Source organism: Pan troglodytes, chromosome 6 (genome assembly GCF_028858775.2).
Source record: "Pan troglodytes isolate AG18354 chromosome 6, NHGRI_mPanTro3-v2.0_pri, whole genome shotgun sequence".
Lineage (NCBI taxonomy): Eukaryota > Metazoa > Chordata > Mammalia > Primates > Hominidae > Pan > Pan troglodytes.
This window is the reverse complement of record NC_072404.2, coordinates 26,085,563-26,096,187: the sequence shown is the minus strand read 5'-3', so window position 1 is coordinate 26,096,187 and position 10,625 is coordinate 26,085,563.

The window sequence follows — 10,625 nt, the reverse complement described above, 5'->3', positions numbered from 1 at the left end:
CCTGTAAGTCCCAGGCACACTGAGTCCATAAGTGCCTTCTTGGCAGAGGTTCTCAGCATCATAGTTCCATGGAAATAGCCATGCCTATGTGAGAGAAGAACATCAGTGGTATGAAATGTGAGTAAGCAAGTGGATTCCCTGATGAGTGTATCTTCTGTGCCTTTCAATTGTGTGTTTTGCATAAAAACTCAAAAAAAGTTTAATTCACAATAACAATTCCTATAATTAAAATTTCCAAAGGAATAAAAGCAAGGATATTTGTATAATATAAAGATAAGTTTGTGGTTATTTTAATACAAAATAAACCTGAGGGAATTTTTATGAATATCCATCTTGGATTCATTCATCCAATAAACGTTGGATCCATTATTTCCAATACATTCTTCCATTTATCTATTCAGCTGTCCTCAGAAATATTTTATGTTTATTTTGTAGCTTGTTACTTTAGACTTTTTAAAGCTATGACTGTGTAACAAATTATCCCACAACTTAGTAGTTTAAAACAATATATATTTATTTTCATTACTGATTGTCTGGAATCAGTTGCAGCTTAGCTGGGCATCTCTGGTTCAGAGTATCTTATAAGGCTGCTACCAAATGTCCTTTGAGGCTGAAGTCATCTCAGGGCTCTCCTGAATTAGAATCAGCTTTCAAGTTTGCTCATAGCTCACATGCTGCTGGCTGGAGATACATCAGTTTCTTGCCGCATGGGTCTCTCTATAAGGCAGCTTACAATCTAGCAGGTGACTTTTTTCAAAGTGAGTGAGAAACAGGGGAACAGAACAAGAGAAGAAGAGAAAGAAAAAGCCAGAGTTGTTTGTAACCTATTATTAGAAACAAACCCCTGTCACTTTTATGGTATTCTATTTGTTAGAAGTGAGTCACTGGGTCCAGCCCACACTCAAGGAAAGGGGGTTGCACAAAGGCATGAATACTAGGAGAGGGGTATTAGAGAGGCCAGTTAGAGGCTTCCTACCACAGTGTTCCTAGGATATACAATATGGTTCCCTGCTTTTGAGGTGTTTGCTATAGAGTTCAGTAGGAAATATATGTATTTATAAATAGTAACTTATAAGGTAGTACATGAATACACAGTCAGTGTTTGCAGAGGAATTCACAGGAGGAAGAAGTCTGGGTTGAGATAGTTAGGGAAATTATGGTATAATGAGTTGAAATAGTTTGATCTGGATGCATGGATAGATTTTGGATATGTACACAGAAAAAGAGTGGGGATTCAAGATTTGAGAATATGCAGTTTCAAAACGTGAGAGAATCTTTAGAGACTTAAAATGACTTAAGGGGTTAAAAGTTATATGTATTTACCAATGGTATTTTCTTCAGGATAAAGTTCAAACTCTTTACCATGTTACAGCTAACATTCATGTTACATCTAACTCTCTTTTAGATAGTCTCCCTCTATGGGAGGATCTAATCATGCAGTGTTCCAAATGAACCTGCTTTTCTCATCTACATGCCTTGGTAGAAATTGCTCTCTTTGAACATCTTATTTGTTATGATTTGCTAAATCTTTTTGTCATCCATATCAGCAAGCACTGCTTTCTATAATGGTACCATTGTTTAAACATTACATGGGGCTAGGTGCGGTGGCTCACACCTGTAATCCCAGTACTTTGGGAGGTCAAAGTTGGTGGATCAACTGAGGTCAGGAATTCAAGACCGGGCTGGCCAAGATGGTGAAACCCATCTCTAAAAAAATTCAAAAATTGGCCGGGCATGATGGCAGGTGCCTGTAATCCCAGCTACTTGAGAGGCTGAGGCACGAGAATCGCTTAAACCCAGGAGGCGTAGGTTGCAGTGAGCCAAGATCTTGCCATTGCACTCCAGCCTGAGTTACAAAGCGAGTCTCTGTCTCAAAACAAAACAATACAAAACAAACAAACAAACAAACACATTAAATGGGAGGCCATTAGACTGAGGTTTCTATGTAAGCAAAATGAAATTTAAGCTCAGCCCATCACCAGTGGCCAGTTGGACATTAATTATCTTTCTTGTACTTCCCACCAGGAGAGTCCAAATAAGACAATTGCTCAAACTTTCACCAATCAAATGATTTGTTGGTTCTGCTTCTGCATTCACCCTGTAAAAACTTTCCCTTCAACCACCGCCGGGGGTGCCCCAAACCACTTCCTGTTTGGAGCTGCCTAATTAATCAATTGCTGTTTGCTCAAATAAATTCTTTAAAATTTTAAAGTGCCAAAGCTTATCTTTTAACACTACTGAAGAAGCAGTAAGGAGCCATGTCCCACCTCATGCAGCAAGACCTCTGTCCTGCCTGTGTTGGAGGCTTCTCCTCAGGGCTTGTCTTGTCTGCTTGTATTGGTTTCCCACTCCCCCACCCCCGCTTTCCCTTTATTAGGTAAAGAGCTCCTCCAAGACAAGAGCTGTGCTTTAATTTTAGTCTCTCTGTGACTGACACAGGGCCCAGTAGTTTAATAGGTGTTCTTTCTGTTTACTGAGGGAATATAATCCAATTAATGGGAGTGGGGGTTGAGCAGTGGAGTAGACCAAGCAGCTAAGCAGAGTGACTGAGCTGAGGAGAAACCATAGGGTTGAAAAGGACTGACAAAAACAAACAATTGGGAAAGGATTCCCTATTTAATAAACAGTGCTGGGAAAACTTGCTAGCCATATGCAGAAAACTGAAACTGGACCCCTTCCTTACACCTTACACAAAAATTAACTCAAGATTGATTAAAGACTTAAACCTAAAACCATAAAAACCCTAGAAGAGGGAGGCCTAGGTGGGCAGATCATGAGCTGAGGAGTTCGACACCAGCCTGACCAACATGGTGAAACCCTGTCTCTACTAAAAATACAAAAATTAGCTGGCCATGGTGGCACACACCTGTAATCCCAGCTACTCAGGAGGCTGAGGCAGGAGAATCACTTGAACCCAGGAAGCGGAGGTTGCAGTAAGCCGAGATTGTGCCACTGCACTCCAGCCTGGGCGACAGAGTGAGACTCTGTCTCAAAACAAAACAAAACAAAACAAAACAAAACAAAACAAAAAAAAACCCTAAAAGAAAACCTAGGCAATACCATTCAGGACACAGGCATAGGCAAAGACTTCATGACTAAAACACCACAAGCAATTGCAACAAAAGCCAAAATTGACAAATATGATCTAATTAAACTAAAGAGCTTCTGCACAGCAAAAGAAAACTATCATCTGAGTGAACAGGCAACCTACAGAATGGGAGAAAATTTTTGCAATCTATTCATCTGACAAAGGTCTAATATCCAGAATCCACAAGCAACTTAAACAAATTTACAAGAAAAAACAGAAAAAAAACCATCAAAAACTGGGCGAATGATATGAACAGACACTTCTCAAAAGAAGACATTTATGCGGCCAAGAAACATGAAAAAAAGCTCATCATCAATGGTCATTAGAGAAATGCAAATCAAAATCACAATGAGATACCATCTCACGCCAGTTAGAATGGTGATCATTAAAAAGTCTGGAAATAACAGATGCTGGAGAGGATGTGGAGAAATAGGAATGCTTTTACACTATTGGTGAGAGTGTAACTTAGTTCAACCATTGTGGAAGACAGTGTGGCAATTCTTCAAGGATCTAGAACCAGAAATACCATTTGATCCAGCAATCCCATTACTGGGTATATACCCAAAGGATTATAAATCATTCTACTATAAAGACACATGAATACGTATGTTTATTGCAGCACTATTCACAATAGCAAAGACTTAGAACCAACCCAAATGCCCGTCAATGATAGACTGGATAAAGAAAATGTGGCACATATACACCATGGTATACTATGTAGCTATGAAAAAGAATTAGTTCATGTCCTTTGCTAGGACATGGATGAAGCTGGAAACCATCATTCTCAGCAAACTAATACAGGAACAGAAAACCAAACACCACGTGTTCTCACTCATAAGTGGGAGTTGAACAATGAGAACATGTGGACACAGGGAGGGGAACATCCCACACCATGGCCTATTGGGGGGAGGGGGGCTAGGGGAGGAAGAGCATTAGGACAAATACCTACTGCATGCGGGGCTTAAAACCTAGATGATGGGTTGTTGGGTGCAGCAAACCACCATGGCACATGTATACTTATGTAACAAACCTGCATGTTCTGCACATGTATCCCAGAACTTAAAGTATAATTTAAAAAAAAAGGAAAATGACTATTGACGGAAATGGCAAAGTCAAATAAGAAAGCAGTTCTCTCACCCTTCCTTCCATCCCTCCCACAACCTTTCTTTGGTAATAATTTAGATGTGTCCCTATCTGAGGCAATTAGTTTGTTAATCTTGTTACTTTACAGGGGTATGCAGAGGTATTGAGAGATGGTATGCTTTCATGGAGTATTTCCTAAAACATACGTTGTTGCTACAAACAGATACTTACTAAACAAGCAAACACAATGTACTAGATGAAATGATACTGAGTTAAACGTTTTTGAGATTGTCTTTAATTTCAGGACTTCACAGAGTCTTTAATGTGAGCACTGTTTATCTCAAGAAGCACATTTAATATGGAAAATTATGCAAATATATTTGACTAAGAAACTCTTTTTTCCAAAAAATCATCTATTGGACCCCATGGATAATTATTTGAAAAATGCTTGTTTAGTGTATTTTGGCTCAGTTACATATTCCTGTAAGTTCTACTTGCTTCTAGTATGACATTTAACACCTACCTGGATTTTATTTCACTTCCAGCCTGCAAATAAAAATAATAAAACCTGACCCCTACCTACCTCTGAGAGGGTATTGTAGGATTAAATAAGATAAACAAAGCAAAACATAAAAAGCAGATATTGTCTTTGCTCCCTATTGGATCTTCAGTAGCAACATACCACAGAGCAACATTTCCTGGACACATTGTAAATCACTCAAAAAACATAAAAATCAAATAGAATTTAAAAATCTACTCAAACTACTAAAGTGTATTTAGAATGAGCTTCAGAGAGATAGGACACAGAGGTACACAATTGCATGTGAAAGGGAAGAACTGAAAGGAGAAAAGACCACCACTGAGTGTCACTTTTTGGGCCAGCTCTTTCTGTCTCTCTGTATGCTTTCAATTTTAGTTCCTTTCAAAGATTGCCTGAGGACTGAGGAGCGGGGTCTCCTTGAGTAACTATTCTACTGAATGGGGAGTGCTTCTCTCCCCAGTGCCCATTCAAATCCTGCTGAGGCACTTTCTCTAAAGAGACTGCTTTTTATTTTATTTTATTATAACCCTGTCTATTCACTAATCAACTGACTGAAGTGTCAGTTGACTTGAATAGGAGTCAACCAATACTAAATCTCAACAGGAACTAAAAGCTGAATTTAAAGATCAGCTTAGAGGTGAAAATATAATTCTTATTTGCACTGTTTTTGGAGGTGGGGAACATGTTTCTAATTCCATTCCCCACAGGAAGATTTTGAAGCAATTTCATGAACTTGCTTCAATCACACATTGAGGGCATTTTTTCATCTTTTAGAAATAAGTCCAATTGTACCTCTGCTGGTGACTGGGGTTGGTCTTTATCTCTGTACCTTTAAAGATGAAGCTAATAATGCCCACTTTGAAATGTTGTTGTGAGCACAAAATGAGATAATATAGATTAAACCAAGGGCACCTGGCAGGCATTCAATAAATGGTAGTCTTAGGTTTTTTTTAGAGTCAACAGAGTTCGTCAGAGAACACACTTCAGGCCTAACTCTTGGGGTAGCTCTGAAAGTAAATTGCTCTTTGACAACAGAAAAGTGGAATCCTGATCCTTGCAGGGTTTTCCCGGTAATTTAATATACTTCTTTCTTGACTAGTGCATTTTCTTTTTCCATAAAGAGTTAAGACTTTCATCTCATAGATTTCCTATTCAAGTATGAGCTAAATTTTTGTTTTTATCTATGGTTTGTAGCACAACTCTTCTATGTGTATTTTTATTAGTATATATTTATTATATGTTAATTGTTTGTTATGGTAATGACCAATTAAGGTATTACAAAGCAAAGATCTTTTAATAGATAAGGCCATGTGCCTTAGGTGGGATGAAGGTTCTTCCCTAAGTCTCCATAATGCTGCCAATCATTTGCTAAGTGGGAGAGTCTCAGGAGGCTGGAGTCTGATTTTTTTGTCCTTGTCCTGAGGGTCAAGTATGTCCAGCAATTATACTTATGTGGTGGAAAATGTATGCCACAGGCTGGGCACGGTGGCTCATGTCTGTAATCCCAGCACTTTGGGAGGCTGAGGTGGGCGGATCACCTGAGGTCAGGAGTTTGAGACCAGCCAGCTCAAAATGGAGAAACCCCATCTCTACTAAAAAACAACAACAACAACAACAACAAAAAAGAAAATCAGCTGGGCATGGTGGTACATCTGTAATCTCAGCTACTCAGGAGGCTGAGGAAGGAGAATTGCTTGAACCCGGGAGGCGGAAGTTGCAGTAAGGCAACATCGAGCCCCTGCACTCCAACCTGGGTGACAGAGTGAGGCTCCATCCCAAAAAAAAAAAAAAAAGAAAAGAAAAAAGAAAATATAGGAAATATATGTCACAAAGAAATAAATGGAAGACTATTAGGAATTACAGAGACACTAATTTTGCTGCCAGGGAAAACTGAGGTACTAATTCTGAGAAAATAAATCAATATAGCTTACCTGCAGTCATCCTCAGTTTCTAGTTCTCCAAACCACTAGGTCAATAGCATGCATTGCTTCATGGAGAAAGCATGACACTCTTACAAACAGGGTACCATGGGCCTGAATTTGCAACAGGAATTTTCTCCATAGTCCAAAATCAAGCACTTTTGAACACTGAAATTGCCTGGCTTAGTTGAGAAGAGGATGATTTTCTCACAACTCCCAAAACAAACATTCAGCTTGAGGCGGATCAGGCAATTTACATGGCAGAACCAATGAATAGGGAGAAAAATACGCAATGCAAGGAAATTTCTTGGCCCATAGAAGGAGGAAAGCCCGGCTGGTCAGAGAGAGATGGAGCCTGGAAAACAGATAAATAAATGTCTCTAGGGTTTTGATTCCCCTCTTATGGCTGAATCCGAAATAATGAATAAAGAATATTCAGGTAGGTTTGGTAATTTTAAGATCTTTGGGGCTGATGTCTTGCTTTCCTGGGCATAAATGGGAATATGGAAAGTTTCATGGGGAAATCCCATGCCTCTGAAATGCCAGCAGCATTTATCAAGCAATAGTTATCTAAGGGGGTGGGCCTGAGTGAAGTCTCAGTTTAGTGTCGTGTGGAGAAAGCAAATAAGAGAGCATACATCCCCAAGGCCATTCATAAGTGCTACGTGCCCTTGTGATCAATAGAAGGACTAGTGTAGCCAGATAGACGGTAGGATGTGGGATGCTTGTGACTGGAGGCTAAGGTAAAGTTCATGGACATCAGCAATGGTAACAGGATGCACTCCAAAGACCAAGCAGGGCAATCTCAACTCAGAGATGGATCTTCAGCAGCCATGTGGTTACACCACTGCAGAAGTAATCAGGACAGAGGCCATTACCCAGGGACCAAGCAGGATGTGGTATATCACCTGGAGACTTGCATGTTCCACCTCCATGTCAGAGAACATGTCAGCTTCATTCTACACCCAGGTACTAAATTTGGAAGAATGGGAAGGATTTGAATGAGAGACTCATAAATACAAAATGAAAAATCTATATTCTATTTTTTGTGGGAAGGGGAGTTTCTAGAGTAGATAGAACAAGATATTAGCTGTAAAGCCAAATTGCATTTCTGATACTTGAGTGTATGCTTCTTAAAATCATACCTGCCATGTAGGAAAGAGATCTGTGAATTTGGTTCAGCCCTTTTTAGAACAAAATTCACATGTCTTGGGACATGAATCCCAAAATATGGAAACTTCACCATGCTTCTGCTATTTGGATTTTCTGTAAGTGACTCCCTTTGTTTTATTCATGGAATTTTAAAATATCCTGTGTGTCAGGGTAGATGAGGCCTGAGTCTTAAAAGAGGGAGTAGCATCTTCTTACAGACAGCATATGAGCTTGGAGTGAAAAGCAAAGTGAGAAAATGCAGATGTCACACCCTGGGGAAGCACTTTAGAAACTCCTCCATCCATGGAATCTCCTGATGCTCATATTAGCTCAGTCTTGAAGGAATTTGCATGTTGCTTATTTATAGAGGTCATTCTTTAATAATCTTTGTGGCAATGGCAGAAAGTACCCTTTGGTGTCCTCCTCTGGAGCCATCCCACCATAGTCCTCTGAGTGATTGGAGAAGAAAAGCCAAGAGTGATTGTCAGTGTAACTCGTGGTTGGCCACAGAACTGGGTTAAACAGGAGGAGTCAGGACGTGAAATCTAGTTAAGCATTCAGAGTCTGGAATACATGAGACCTGGGAGAGAAGGCAGGGTGAAGCCCAGAAAGATATGCTAAGATAAGGAAAAGCAGCCAAGTATTAGGGAAGTCCAGTCCTCAGTTGATTCAACTCTAGATGAAGGGTTTGGATAATGAGCATAGACTCAAATTTAATACTCAGTGACAACTGTGGGAGTGTGAACCCCAATTTTGTGTCTTGTTCAGCTTTAGAAGTGGATTGAGTATAGATAGGCCTAAAAGAAAAAAATGCCAGAAATGGGGCATAGGAAGTGGAGTATGCTGTGAACATGGCAAATGACTTCTTGTCTTATTAAATGGTGCAGGTCTGGAGGCATGCACAGTTTGATTCCCACCTTTCCCCTTTCACCCTCCTCATGGATGATTTCATTTTCCTCCTGCTTAAAGACAGACTTCTGTGCCAATCTTCAGGACCCATGTGATCTACTGTCTAGATAAACCTATGCAACTCTTACCTTTACTCTGGCTGTTGACTGGTTCCAGCTTTGTGCCCCAATCCTAATGCTGATTGATGGGCTTCTACCTGTTTGTCCTGCCTGAGGCCTTTTATTAATGACTCCCTGCTCTACATATCTTCTGGGGCCAGGATTCTAATATGATGTCACTGTAATTCTTCCCAGTAAGTTCAGTCTAAGTTTGTTAGCTTTGGAGGTGATGGTGGCAGTAGTTGCATTTCTGTTACTTAATGTCTCTAAACTCATAGTTTATTTATGACATTCAAAGAAGATTTTTATATGAAAGAACTAGAAGAACAACTCATTATATAATTTAATTGCTATGTGTTGTTATAAGAGAAAAGTAATAGTTTTTTTTAAAATCCTGTAACAATAGGCTATTAAAAAACCGTTAGTAAACATATTAGGGTCACCAAATAAGTCAATGACTGAATGGCGATTAGTTCAAACTCTTTAACTTTTCACAGTTTTAAGCCATGTCTTTGTGTTTCAGAAAGACACTTTTTCTTAAAAAAAAATCTATTGGCTACTCCTAACTTTCTTTATTAACAGTGAAAAACATTCAATAGGAAGTCACAGAACTTAGTGCTTCTCACTCTGTGCCAATTCTGTCAGACCACACAAAAGCAAAAGCTAGATGATTTGGCAGAGCTATCAGACTTGGAGAGAGGTTTGGCAATGGAATGAGGGGAAGGAAAGCTGACTGTGGTGTCACTGATGCAGGCAGGAGAGAGGAGTGGTTACAGGCAGCATTAGTGAACTGTCTACAGGCAGCACTGTGAACAGCTGAATAGGAAGTTTTACTTAGTGAGGGAAGAGAGAATTTACTAATGTAGTTGATGCTGGGATAAAATGGAAGTTGGCATTTTAGGGCACTATTGAAACCACAGAGGTGGCTTGTGGATGGAGATAGGGCAATACAGGTTAGTATACTATTGTACGCTGTTCTAAATATTCGATACTGCTTTTTTTTTTTTCTAGGATAAAGGCTATGTAAAGTAATGCTGTCTGCATATTTTGTCAGGATCAAGTCTCAGCTAGAAAAAAAAACCAAAACAAAATGTTAACAAAAACAGAATTAGATACAGAGATACCTTCTAGAGTAATGCTTATTTATATTTATGATCCACTTATTTTGAAGACATTGGATTTCTCAATAAAAAAATTACTATGAAGAACTTTCTTATGTTGGGTGAGCTAGATACTTCAAATGTGTAACATTATTATTATTGTCACTAGAAAACAAATTAGCAAGCTTTAAAAATTTATAACCCTCTACATTCTGTGAAGTAGGAATAATAATATTAGTTAATTTTATTGAACAATATGATGCAGACACTATGATTAGTGCTTTATGTTTATTTTCTCTTCAAAGTTTAAAATAAAATCTGAATAAGGTACTATTTTTATTATGAATTAACAGAGGAGAACATTGAGGCATAGAGAAGCCAAGACAACTTGTTCATAGTCACACATATGGTAGGTACCAGATCTGGGATTCAGAACCATGTGTGACTCTAGTATCAGCTCATTTAACTAGGTTTCTCACTTGACAATCTAGTCCTCTCAGAAATAAACTGCTTCACTGATGCAAAATAAAAACACAATGATAAACAACTACACACTCACTAAAATGACTAAAATTTTAAAAGAACGACAACACCAAATGTATTTAGGATATGAAGCAACCGAAACTCTCACACTGCTGGTATAGTATAAAAGGATACAACCTACCTGGATAACAGTTTGACAGTTTCATGTACAATTAGCCTACACTTATACAACCCTAAAATTCCATTACTAGT